Raw genomic sequence first — 13,294 nt, 5'->3', positions numbered from 1 at the left:
AAAATAATACATTTCCAGTCCAGGGCATCTCCGTGACTCTCAGTCTTTTCCTCGGAGCTCCATATTCTTTAGAAGCAAGTTCCCAAATGAACAGTCATTGTTGTTTAAATATCCCCCGACCGGAAGGGATGGGAACTTTAGGTGGTCCATCTCGGGGCTTGTCTTCCAGTCTACAAGGGAAAGAGAATAAGGTGTTAGTGGCCATTTTTCCTCTCATGATGTGGAAGGACGGCTTATCTCACTAGAACCCTGTACATGCTCTCTCTTTGACCTCTGGCTGCTTATAGCCCAGAAATGTGCTGAACACTGTAGATGGCAACCAGCAAATACTAATTTAAAATGTTTTTCTGATATATCCATATTATCATTATAACATTAAATGTATAATTGTAAACTGAAAACTTTTGCTTTATCAGGAGTAGATAAATATAATTTTGCCCTTTCTTGAAGGCCCTTAAATTGAATGGTTATTCATGGGTGACTCACAGGTTTTTGAGTTTTTTGATAGCTGGTGACCTGTGTGTAAACTTTATCAAATTTTCTTATTTTCATATCCATATTTTGAAGTTATTCCAATATGGAATATTTCAAGTTGAATAGTAAATTTAAAATGTCCCTAATGAGACTTTTGGACATAATTTGGACATTACTTTGTAAGACTGTAGGATTTTTTAGACTGCCTTCTTGTATTAGGATATCACTTTAAGGAATAGCCTCTGTGTGTTTTTAGTTGCAAACCTTCTGTTGTCATTAATGGAAAGGGGCAGACTTAGTCCTCTGAGAAAGAGCAGCTTTCCTTTTCAAGTGCAAACTATTTTGATGAGCCCCATGTTGATGGTTTAGCTGGCCATTTCCTGTCACTATCATTTCTAAACTACAGAGTTCAGTGAGGACAGTTCTTGATGGCTGATTATTTAATGCAGATGTGAGTTTTGGATACTCCGTGCCCACAAACTGATGTAACTGAAGGGAAAAATGAGAAATGTGCACTTTGTGCTATGTGTCTTTCTCTACCTAATGTGTGCACTGGTAGGTAGAATATCTAACGAAACAGCATGCAACTGGTAAAATGCAGGCATTATTTAACCCATGTTTGTTCTTGACAGCTACTTCTCTGAGTGCTACCCAAAGTTACAATATGTAATGTTACTGTTCATATTTTTATATATGTTCACGGAGAGTGTCTGTAGATGTTTGACAGGTGAACTATGCCCACACTACTGTGTACTTGTTTAAAAATGCAGGCATTGGTCTCCGTTTTTGCCTTCTGTCCACACTACCCTGGCATTTTTAACTCTTGAGAATGGTGACTTTTGAAAACTCTCTCCAGCATTTTAGTGTGGACTAGGGGGCTCCGCCCCCTGCTCGCTTCGCTCGCCAACCCCTGGCGTTGGGACATGAGAAAGAGTCAGATGTATGAATTAGATATAGAATAGTGTGCAGCTTTGGATGATGCCCATAGAAATAACAAATAGAGTGTTTGTCATATATTAATGTTTTATTGGAATATTTCTTTGTATACAACATTAGCAGTAAAGATGGTGTCTTGTCCTTGAATGAGTCTTCCTTGGCATGGATTATTTATAATTTTAACTTTAACGTCAGATGAACGGCGAACACGTGAGAAGGCAACATAAAGTTGTCCATGTCCAAAAATGGGTTCAGAGAGGTAGATGCCAACCTTGTCCATGGTTTGTCCTTGTGATTTGTTGATGGTCATGGCAAATGCAGGTTTAATGGGGAACTGTCGGCGTTTCAATGTAAAAGGTAATTCTAGCTCAGAACTTGTAAGGTCAATTCTAGGAATGAGAACAGTATTGTTAGCATGTGATCCTGTAAGAACTGTCGCTTGAATAACATTGCGTGTCATGGTGTTGACGACTAACCGTGTGCCATTGCATAAACCCTGTTTTGTGTTAAGGTTTCTTAATAGCATGATTATTGTTCCGTTTTTAAGGGCAAGGTCGTGTTGTGGTAATCCGGCAGGGTCAATAGTGTTCAAATATTCTAAGGGGAAATTTATATGTTCATTGTCGTCATCAGAGTCAACTTTGTCTGAGCTTAGAAAGATCTGTGTCTCTCCAGGAAGTAATGAAATGACTTGGTTATTAATGTGATTAACATTAATATTTTTTGGACATAATATAGTGCGTTGTGTTAACAGGGGTATTTGGTCTAATGTGATTGCTGTTCCAAATATCTCTTTTACTAAGTCGTCTGAGATAAAGGATTGTGGAATGGAAATAATATCTGGGTGAAGTCCATCTGTATTTGTGAGTGTACCATTTCCCAGTTGTATTAGCCAACTGTTATATTCTGGATCTGGACATCGTATCTTTTTTACTAACTGTATCTTTTGAAAGTAATGCCAATTGTCTGCGTATTTTAAGGTGCACTGAACAATAGCTGAGTGCATGGCATCTGGAAGAATAGCTAATCACTGTCTAAAATCTCCTCCTAATAAAAGAACTTTTCCTCCAAAGGGAATATTATTATTCACAAACGTTTGTAGAAGTTTATGAATGGTGTTGAGTAAGTGACTTCATGTCATTGTACATTCATCAATAAACAACATTTTTTCAAGACGGATGTCACGTGCAGTGCCACCGTTAATGTTCATAGTGGATACCGATTTGTAGGATCTAATGCAGTTGATAAAGATTTAACTTTCAGGTACATCGTCAGTTATAAGCTTCTGTAGATATTCAGTATATGAATGTAAAGAAGGCAGTCTAATTTGACCCTTTTGACAACAACGTGTAAATGTATAACTTGTATTGCCAGTTGTTTCTTCAGGGAAGTGAACTGAATGACAATGATCGCAAATGACATTCATTAATCCGAATGAATTTTCCTGGTGTATGTTTTCCTTGTGCCGTTTGAGAGGCGCGTTGTTGCATGTGTAGTATTTGGGACGTGTTGTTTTGGAGCTGTAATCGATTTGCCTGTGCTGTGTGAGAAGCCCGTTGTAGCCTTCGCTGCCATTAACGTATGTCTGAGACGGGAGGTGTTTCATTTTGAATCCGTGCCTGTTGCGATGCAACACTTTGATTGATAGATTGCGTAATGTGGATCTAGGATGTAGATTTGTGCATATTTGCGTTGTTGATTTGTTTCAGGGTGCACTGTTCCAATGCGATGCAGTATTTGTGCACATATGCGAAAGCAGTATGGTCCATTGCCTTTTGGTGGCCTGATATTTACTCCGGTATATGCAAAAGCAAATGAACTATTGTAGGATCTAATGCAGTTCATAAAGTTTTTACTTTTAGGTACATCGTTAGTTAGAAGCTTTAGTTGAGCTTTGCGTTTTTGGAGTCGAGACATTTTTTCTTATGGATGTGTGGGGGGGATCGTTGTTGCGCGAGCGTTTTGTTTCTTTTTGTGTTCCTGTGTCTTGTTTGAATCCCCCTCTTTGTGTGTGTCCCGTCCCTTGCTTGTAGGGTCTGTGGGGTGGTTTTGTGTTCTTTTTTTTGGTCTTCCATGGGCTTGTTGAATCCCCCTCTTGGTGTGTGTCCCGTCCCGTGCCTGTAGGGTGGCGGGGGTATGGTCGTGCCTTGCTATTGTGCGCTCGTCTGTTCTTTTTTTTTTTGTTGTGTTTAGTTTCGTGTGCAATGTGTTTCGTGCTTTCCCCTCGTTTGAGTACTCTGTAATGTTTTTTTTCCTTATTTTGGTGCTTGTTGAGCCTCATTTTTGTGACTCCTTTCTGTATGTGCTCACTCCCGTTTTCTGTGCTCTTGTCGGACTGTTTTTGCGCCTGCGCCTCTCGCGGACCCTCATCCGCCTCTCTCGCCCTCTTTTGTCCGCCTTTCTCGGGTCCTCAGCCGACTCTCGCGGACTGTTTGTTGCGCCGGCGCAGTACGTCTTTTTGCAGCTACGGCCCATGGCCGGATGTGCCTGCGTCCATCATCCGGTTTAGCATTCTCGGTTAGTAATATGGATAGGTGAAAACATAAATCTTTGAAAACACAGACTTAATCATGCTTTGATTTGATTGATGATAGCGTTCCTTGTAGTGCTGTAAAATGACACTGTGGTGACTCCCAATCTGTATTCTCACCTTAAACATGTGTGTTACTCTCAATAATGATTATTATGATCCTTAGTCCAAACTCCAAACAAAACAATCTGTTCCTTTGTTTTAAGTATTTGCCATTTCTGCTGTCTGTTTGTAAATGCAACTTGCAAGTAAATGTCTAGCATGGAGATCACTTTCTTTTCCTGCTTCTGCAGATGCACCTATGTCCAGTGTAGGTGAACAGCTACGTCATATGCATTTTACAGTTGTTTTAGTGTGGCGGACTGCGGTGGGTTGGCACCCTGCCCGGGATTGGTTCCTGCCTTGTGCCCTGTGTTGGCTGGGATTGGCTCCAGCAGACCCCCGTGACCCTGTGTTCGGATTCAGCGGGTTGGAAACTGGATGGATGGATAGTGTGGCGGAGATACTTTTGCAGATGATGTGGAAATGCTAGTGTGGTTGGAGAAGTTTTGTTTAAAAATGCCTGTTTTAAATAAAAACATAATAGTGTGAATGTAAGGTAATTGTAAGGAAGTGGTCCATTATTATTATTTTTTTTAACTCGGGGGCTTCGCTCGCCAATCCACCTGGTCTGCGATACGCGCCAGCCACTTCAGGTCACTTTCGCCATACCACAAACCTTTTCATTCTCGCGGATATGCCTCTTCATTGGGAAGAAACACTACTTTTCCCTGAGGGCAACACAAATTAGACGATCTACAAGTCTCCGACTTAAAGTTTAAATCCAAACAATATATTCGATCTCTTTTCACTGTTCCGTTATTTCACCGAGTAATAATTTCTGTTTGTTTGTGCTAATGCGATCTTTACTATAATTTTTTAAGACTTTCGAATTTTAGTACTTTCATTATCTCCAACCTGCTCTGCATGTGTATCGTACCAACGTTTTTGATTTCTTTATGACATTCCACTTTGTCATCTACTCTTTGTCTTTTATTTCCAGCCCCAGCGTGGTTAAATCTCTTGGCACAAAGTCTCGTCTCGCGGGACGTAAAAGTATCTCTCTAAAAATGTCACATCTTGTCCCAGGATTTTTTTATTATAATAGAGAGATTAGCAGAAGCCTTTATCCAAAAAGACTTGCATATTGTCGCTGTGTTAGTCCAGAGTTTCTAAAATTTTACATCTTCAGGTTGCTTCATAAAAAGATTCAAGCAATATGATGTGTTTCCAAGTAATTCCACAGTCAAAGTGTCTTCATTTTAAAAGTTCTAGTATCAATTCAAAGCAACAGCAGTTCACACAGAAATAAAAAAAAATAAATAAATAAAAAGAGGAAACTTTCTTGTATAAGATATTTAAGGGTAACTCATCCTGTTAAATTTCTTTAAGTTTCTCTTATAGGTTCTCTGTACAACATGGAGTCATACATCAGGACAGACAGTCATAAACTATATAACTGTATGCAGTTATATTCTTCTATCTGCAAGAAAATCTAATGGTTTATTCTTCTAGCTAAACTAGTAGACAGACTGAAATTCTCCTATTACCTTACAAATATACAATATTTGAGAAATAAGGAAGTTTCATTATAGATTAGCTTTAGGGGATCAAAACAGAATCCATCCATTGTTTATGTAGCTATCAGAAAACTACCTACATTGTATTCAAATTAAACAAACACTTGTGAATTGTAAAATTAACATTAACTTTTTGAGATTGGCAGTTACACTTCTAGTTAACACACATAAAAGACATTCAAATGATTAGCAGTACAGGTCAAAGTTGAAAGAAATTAAAAGTAGAACACAAGATGTTTAACATTACACAGCCCCACTGCTAGATTAAAAACTAGCAATCTAACAAAACCACAGGTACTTGATGGTGAAGAGAGTCACTGCCAGGTCAGGAGGACAGCAGGCGTGCAGAAATCCTAGGCAGTCCCTAGATATTTTGAGCAGTGGTGTGTTTTAAGATGCACTTACTAGGGCTGTCAAATTAGCCAAAAAAAAGATTTATATATTTAAATTAAAAACGGGTAAATATTCAAATATATTCAGACTTAGGTTAGCTTTTATTATTATGCAATATCTGCCATGGCAGCCACAGTAAAAACAAACAACAAAAAAAGGAGAGATAGATAGTCCTAGCAGGACTTGAGCATCTGTTATTTAAATAAATATAAGACCCATCAAAATCCTGAGCATCTGCACCGCCGTCTTTATTTCAGTTTAGTACTGACAGCTGGATGCATAAATCCTTCTCGGGGCAGCAACGAAAAGGAACTGAAAACCTTATGAGCCACATGTGCTGACACCACTGTTTGCTACATTATTTGTAATATTTTTTTTTTTTTTTGTTTGTTATAACTCATGCTTTTGCAAATCATGAAGTACTCCTGACACTGTTGCATGGGTCCGTCTTTCAAGACTTAGCTGTAGTCCTGCGATGCAAAAACATATTGTGACGTGTCTTGCTGCCAATCAGGCACAGGCAGAGCAGTTTTACGGGTCAGTTAGTAAGACAGTGACAGGCTGAAAATGGCGATCAAAGGGGAAAAAAAAAAAACACAAGAAGTGGGCAGGCTGAAGGTGGGCTTGTTTTATTATTTTAGATATGCCCATCGTTCACAGGCACAGTCCCGTTTACATTGCGGCATTCAGAATATAAAAAGCCAGTCTACACTTGTGGGCTCACCCAGAAAAATGGGAATGTCACAGTATCAAGTCAGGGTCCACTCAATCTGTCTTTTATTTTTCCTTTACAGATGTAGCAATTTTTAATAAAGGTGGCCTGAATATTTTTTAATTACACTTCATTGATTTTAGGCATTTTGTGTCGAGCCAGCAGCCGCATAAGACGAAGACTAATTGTGGGATGAGGTGTGTTGGCTGAAGAAGTTCCTTAAAACTGGGATTTTAAAGCACTGTTATAAAACAATTATGACTATTATTTTCTATTTGCTTTAAAGAGAAGATCTTAGCATTATACAGCAGGGGTCTCCGGTTTGAGAGTGACTGGGACAGAATCAGATGTAAAATGATGCTTCTTCGTTGCCGTAAAAGTATTCAGTAAAACTGCTGTGAGTACACTTATAGATCAAAGTGCAGAGTAATGTTATAAAAAACAGTAAGTTGTGAAGGGTTCTGGTGGTAAGTTTCACTAATGAAGATAACAAATTAATCATTCCAAAATGTAAAAACAGATCAATAAAATTCTGCTGCTTTGCATAGCACATCTGGAGTAACACACCAAAATTATTGTGGTAAAACAACCTTTTTGACCGTCAAATGTCAGCTTTTGCCTTTGATTAAGAACTTTTATTTTGATAAATTCAACTTTATAATTTAAATGGTGATGTTCGATCTGACAGCCCTAGCATTTGTGTCACTCGTCTGTGTGTTGCAGCGTTCACATCTTTTTGAAGCGATAATGCATTTATTATCTACACTCACTGGCCACAGAATTAGGTACACCTTGCTGGACCTACTTTGTCTTCAGAAGTGTCATAATTCTTAGTGGCATAGATTCAACAAGGTGCTGGAAACATTCCTCATTGACTTAGGTCCATATTGACATCACACAGTTGCTGCAGATTTGTTGATTGTATGTCCATGATGTGAATCTCCCGTTCCACCACATCACAAAGGTGCTCTACTGCCGTGGTCCCCAACCTTTTTGACACCAAGGACCGCTTTACTAGAAGAAAATTTTTCCAGGGACTGGTGGGGTTGTGGAGGATTTGGGGTGGGTTTGTAGAGCAGTTTTATACACAATTTACATTACATTTCTATTATTATTAAGTTATAATATCATAATAGAAATTATACAACTTACCATAATGCAGAATCAGTGGGAGCCCTGAGGTTGTTTTCCTGCAACCAGACGATCCCATCTGGGGATGGTGGAAGACAGTGACACACGAAGTGTGTTGCTTATGTTCAGTCTACTTCGTAATCTCGTTTTGGTTTCTGTCACTGCAGAAAACACTGCCTTACAAAGATAGGATGTTGGAAATGGAAGCAGACTTTTCAGTGCTTTTGTGGCAACCTCAGGATATTCCGGCTTGACTTTAATACAAAATGTATGGAGATTTGAAGTTGTCTCAAACATACTTTTAAGGCCACCATCATTTGCAACTTCAAGCTGTTGATCTTCTTCAAGCACAGACAAAGTTGATTCACCTGGCTTATTCACAAATGGGTTATGGATCCATTCCTTCCCATTTCGGGGGTCTTTTGTGGTTGGGAATAATGCTGAAGCTCTGTTGAAAGCTGAGATAGGTGATCATACACCAGCTGGGAGAAAGAAGGCCCTGGCTTGGTATCTTTAACAACCTCTGCTAATGTTTGAAAAATATCAAAAATCCCAATGGCCACTCGTAATCCCCATAAATCAAGTTTGGCTTTGAATGTACCACTTTATCTGCCCACTTGAACAACGGGTATCTTCTGCCTCTGCCTCACATGCTGCTGCTCCATCACTGCCTCAGATTTTCCTCCTCAGGCTCCTCCAGCACTCCTCCAGCCTGGCTGGATACTGAGTCTGCAGAGTGGGTAAAGGTGGGGTGCGCAATAGTGCCTGTATGCCTGTTCATATTGTGAGGTTTCTGAACTCCTTTGGGAACCCCTATCCCCCCCCCCCCCAAACCCCCCCCCCCCCCCAAAAAGGAACATCATGCTGAAGTGCATCCCAAAGCGTGATTGCCGCGTCTGTGTAAGATTGTTTGTCCGTTTGCTGGGGCAGGGCAATAGCAGGTTTCACAGCGCTACAGTGAAGATCCACAGAAGCAAATCCTAAAAGATCATGGTCGCGCTATAAGTCCCCGTCTTACACCCCAAAACATGAAGCTGAGTCTCAGTACTTTAGCAAAACCAGCTTTATTCAGCTTGAAACGGGAACAGCACAGTTATTTATTGTAGCATAATCTGCCACTCTCCTATAAACAGACACATCAGTCAGGCAGGGTTGTGACCAGGTTAGTGGCCAAGTAATCCTGTTCCCTGCATTTACAATGTTCCTTGCATCACCCATCGAGATCTTTTCTGTTTGCTTTGGTGAAGAGCCACATCAGAGCTGTGAGCCTGCTGTTGCCCAGACAACAGATAAACAGTCTTCCACAGACGCGGTGATCGCACTTCAGGATGCTCTTCGGCGTGTTATGTCATTGACGGAGGTCCCAAGAGAGTTTAGAAACCTCACATTTTCTTGAATGAGTGCCGCATTAATAGAAATGTTGAACGAGCATCGCTGAACCACATAAAAACTGTCCTCAAATGCAGCAGTTCGCATACGTTTGCAGCCCGAGATTTTTCTTCTTTTTTTGCATATAACAAAGACATATGCATTGCATTTGCCATTCCAACAGATTGCCTATCACAAACATTAACACTGTTATCGTTTTTTTCGTGTCTCCCGTTTCTATAGGAGGGTGACAATGAGTTAAATTCCAATGGATGTTTTTCTAAAGGTTGACAACCAATAAGCAAAAGGTATCGCTGAAAACCACCGAAAACAAAAACAGCAAAAAAATCAGTACGTGGAAAGTTCGAAGAAAGAATTTTTTTTACAATGTTTCTGTTTGGGGATTGCTGTGCAAATGTGCACAACTGAGCTGCGACCACAGATCTAACTGCTCTGTGAATGATTCATTCAAGCATTTCAAGGTCACTTCGTTGTGATGAAAGTATCTGCTGAATGTACTTCTATAGACTCGTGTCATATGAGGAAACTGTCGGGACCATAAAAATACTTTGTTGTAATACTCTCTCAATTCGGCCTCTCTCCTCTCTCTGTGGTGCTGCAAAGCCCTACCCACCTAGTTTTCTAAAAAGTGTCCTCAGTGAAGGGGGCAGCCATTTTGCTGTAGCCCTTCACTGAGTGAGTCTCTGTTACCGGCAGTTCTTGCCGGACCGGGGTTTGGGGACCCCTGCTCTGCTGTATTGAGATCTGGTGACTGTGGAGGCCATCAGAGTACAGTGAGCTCATTGTCATGTTCATGAAACCAGTTTGAGATGATATGAGCTTTGTGACATGGTGCTTTATCCTGCTGGAAGTAGTCATCAGAAAATGGTTACACTGTGGTCATAAGGTGATGGACATGGTCAGCAGCAATACTCAGGTAGGCTGTGGCATTTAAACAATGTTGATTTGGTACTAAGGTGCCCAAAGTGTGCCAAGAAAATATCCCCCACACTATTACTCACCAACACCACACTAAACAATTGGTACAAGGCAGGATGGATCCATGCTTTCATGTTGTTGATGCCAAATTCTGACCTAACCATCTGAATGTCACAGCAGAAATTGAGATTCATCAGATCAGGCAACACTTTTCCAATCTTCTAGTGTTTAATTTTGATGAGCCTGTGTGAATTGTAGCCTTAGCTGACAGGAGTGACGCTCGGTGTGGACTCCTGGTGCTGTAGCCCATCTGCTTCATGGTTTGACGTGTTTTGTGTTCTTCTGCATACCTCAGCTGTGAAGAGTGGTTATTTGAGTTACTGTTACCTTTCTATCAGCTTGTACCAGTCTGGCTATTCTCCTCTAACCTCTGGCATCAACAGGGCATTTTTGCCCAGAGAACCGATGCTGTCTGGATATTTTCCCTTTTTCTTACCATTCTCTGTAAACCCTGGAGATGGTTGTGCATGAAAATCCCAGCAGTTTCTGAAATACTCAGACCAGCCTGTTTGAATGTATCACGGTTGTTGGTGCCAAAGTCATTTAAATCACCTTTCTTCCTGATTCTGATGCTTGGTTTGAACTTCTTCAGCAGGTCGTCTTGACAATGTCTACAGGCCTAAATGCACTAAGTTACTTGCATGTGATTGGCTGATTAGATATTTGCATTAACAAGCAGTTGTTCAGGTGTACCTAATAAAGTGGCCAGTGAATGTATTAGCACTTCAGTCTTTACCTCTACTCCTAAATGATCAAGTGCCCCTTACAGAAGTTTAAATCCTGCAACCAATAAACGAAAAGAGTAAGTAAAGTACTTTAAGAAATGGAGGTGAAGCTGAGCATTAGACTGTTTTTTTGTTTCTTTTTTTTTTCTGACAGATTTTGCTAAATTAATATCCATGCTGTGATTTGAAGGCTGTATAAAAGTTTAATAAATCATTTACTGTGAAAATAGCACAGTCCCCTCGCAAAATGTAAATACCTGATACATAATTATACGTGTAGTACACAGCTTACATAATTCATTTTCAAAAAGATTTTAAATAAATACATGTTTGAGATGAAAATTTCATGTCAGAGTTTTGCTCTCAGGTGAATGACACAATGGCTGTGAAGGGACTTCTTACAATGGGCCATCTGCAGACAGATTGCTCAAAGGCGCCAGCTCAGAGTGATCTGAGATTTGGCTACTCTATCGACTCCAAAGCGGGGCAGTCTACAAACAGCAGCTAGCAGGCATGCTCAGTGGGGGCTCGATCAACACTAGCTATACAGAAAATATGTGTGCAGTAGTTTTGGTATGTGCTAAATTAACAGAGGAATATCTAGAGAAACGCGTACACCAGCCTGTGAAGTGACAAAGTAAAACTTTCCCAGCGTCCCATGAGCATTCAGCTTCTTAATGGATATACTTTGAGTCACTGACCTCAAAAAATTACATAGTTGAAATTTTTACCCACAGCCTTTTTACACAAAGCATTGCTGGACAGAACTAGTCATCATTTTCACAAAATGGGTGGTTCTCGAAAGGCAGGAACATTTTTGACTGCTTCAAGCACAAGTAACATTTAATGACCAGAGAAAGATTCTCATTTCTGTATGTGGAAAAAACATTTCCTCTTCAAACCCTGTTTGTGATCCCCTGCTGTTCTTTAGTTTGCGAGTCCCCCCCACCAAAGCCACCGAGTCTGTACACCTCATTGATCAGTAAGAATGGAGAGCTGTACTTGAAATTGAAGATTATTTGCTTGGTTCACTTATTGTCAAATGTTGGTGCTACAATTATAGGAATATGTGACTTGCGTTGAATAGTGTTTGTAATGTGAAGTGATGTGCTTAACACTAAAGCATATGTGACATTAATTTATCTTCATACCTGTTCTTGGTTATTTGCCACTTTTTTGCTAATGGTATATGTTGTATGAGTAGCTAGAGGCCTTTTCTCTTTGTTTAGTAAAGTCATACTTTGTGGTTCATATATAGTTTTGCCAATAGGAGTTGTCTTGCTTCAGTGCTTTGACAAAAAGATGGTTTCTTCAGCCTGGCAGGCATCATAGCTCTTTCCAGCTTGATTATAACCAGGCAGAGTGTTGTGGTGACAGATTTGTTTCTCTTAAGTGAGATGTAGAGTTGCTTTTTCACTTAACCTTCAGTGCACTTGGAGTTGTCCATTATAAATGTCCCTATATAAATTCTGTATATCCATTTTTTAAACTGCTTAATGAATTCCAGGGTTACAGGATCCTGGAGATTATCCTAGCAGTATTCAGTGCCTCTTGTGAATTAACACAGGATAGGACGTGAGTGCAGCAGAGGCCCCAGTCAAGCACACACATGCTCAAACTGGGCCTTTTTACAGACTATCTTCAGACACCGGTTAGCCTAATCTGCATATCTTTGGGATTTGGGAAGTAACCAAAGTAAACCGAAGCTCAAGAAGAATCGTCAAACTCCACACAACAAGTTACTGGGCAATTGATAGGACCCAGCAACTTAGAATAGCTCAAACTATTTTCACAACGGGCTGTCCTCTTTGGGGATCATTATATATGTATTTAGTGCACACAGAGCTAATACACAATAAAATATTTGTGTAGTTTTATGATTTCTAAAAATCTTGGCCATTTCTGTACTGGTTACCTGCTGTTAGGACCTGTTAGGTAGTTTGCTCAAAAGCATGGAGTAGTCATGAGACAATACGCTTAGCCCACGATACAATTTGTATTATGATTCATGGCTTCACGATATATTTCCACAATATAGAATTTTCATGAAAGAAAAGTGCTGATTGTTTAGTGTTATTTATTATGAGACAATCAGTGCACAGATATACAAGTGTTAATGAAAGTTTCTGTTAGCTTTTCCTTTTTTCTTTCTTTTTTTTTTCTTAACTAGGGGGCTCTGCTTCCTGCTCGCTTCACTCGCCAACCCCTGAGGGTGTGCATATCTCATGGCTGAGCCACTCGAGGGTTAGAGAAAGTGATTGTATTTAAGGAGTTGGTATATAGAAGAGTATGTGGGGCGTGGGAGGATGATGGTTTGGTCCTTAGTTGTTATAGATAAAAATCAGTTACTTGAGTATTTCACTACAACGATCTATTTTAGATACGAATGAATAATAAAATGTAAGTA

The 13,294-nt window shown here is 40.0% G+C and overlaps 1 protein-coding gene across 2 annotated transcripts in view; it reads left to right on the top strand.

Moving 5' to 3' along the window:
• The window catches only part of LOC114648552 (metal transporter CNNM4-like), a 125,088-nt gene that overhangs the window by 23,610 nt on the left and 88,184 nt on the right, over positions 1 to 13,294 (top strand). The gene's annotated exons all lie outside the window — the stretch shown is intronic.

The sequence above is a fragment of the Erpetoichthys calabaricus genome, chromosome 1 (genome assembly GCF_900747795.2).
Source record: "Erpetoichthys calabaricus chromosome 1, fErpCal1.3, whole genome shotgun sequence".
Classification (NCBI taxonomy): Eukaryota; Metazoa; Chordata; class Cladistia; order Polypteriformes; family Polypteridae; genus Erpetoichthys; species Erpetoichthys calabaricus.
This window is presented reverse-complemented; position numbering and strand designations above follow the sequence as displayed.